The sequence below is a fragment of the Geospiza fortis genome, unplaced genomic scaffold, assembly GCF_000277835.1.
Source record: "Geospiza fortis unplaced genomic scaffold, GeoFor_1.0 scaffold527, whole genome shotgun sequence".
Lineage (NCBI taxonomy): Eukaryota > Metazoa > Chordata > Aves > Passeriformes > Thraupidae > Geospiza > Geospiza fortis.
Genome location: NW_005054757.1, coordinates 10012 through 10648, shown reverse-complemented (window position 1 = coordinate 10648; position 637 = coordinate 10012).

Sequence of the window (637 nt, the reverse complement as noted above, 5' to 3'; positions counted from 1 at the left end):
ATGGGGGGGACAGAAGGACGTGGAGGGGACAGACGGACAGAGTGACAGCGGCCACGGAGGTGCCACCACAGTGTGGGACAGCAGCCGGCGCTGCCAGTGGTCACCGAGAGCTCGCTTTAAAGAATCTCATTTAATTATCACAGGAATCGTTAATGAGCTAAAAAATCACCTTCGGGGGCAGCCCCAAGCCCCTGGAGTGTGGTTAAATCCAGGAGTTTTGGGGTTAAATGTGGGTTAGTTCGGGGTTTAATCCCCATTTTTGTGGGTTCCAGGCCGAGGCCATGCTGTGTGTAATGGCAAGAGCTGATCCCTGATTTTGGGGTTAAATGTGGGTTAAATTTGCGATTAAATGTGGATTATTTTTGAGATTAAATTCTCATTTTTGTGGGTTCCAGGCTGGTCATGGCCGGCAGCCTGATGGCTGATTCTGGGGTTAAATGTGGATTATTTTGGAGGTTAAATGTGGATTATTTTGGAGGTTAAATGTGGATTATTTTGGAGGTTAAATGTGAATTATTTTGGAGGTTAACTGTGGATTATTTTGGAGGTTAAATGTGAATTATTTTGGAGGTTAACTGTGGATTATTTTGGAGGTTAAATGTGAATTATTTTGGAGGTTAACTGTGGATTATTTTGG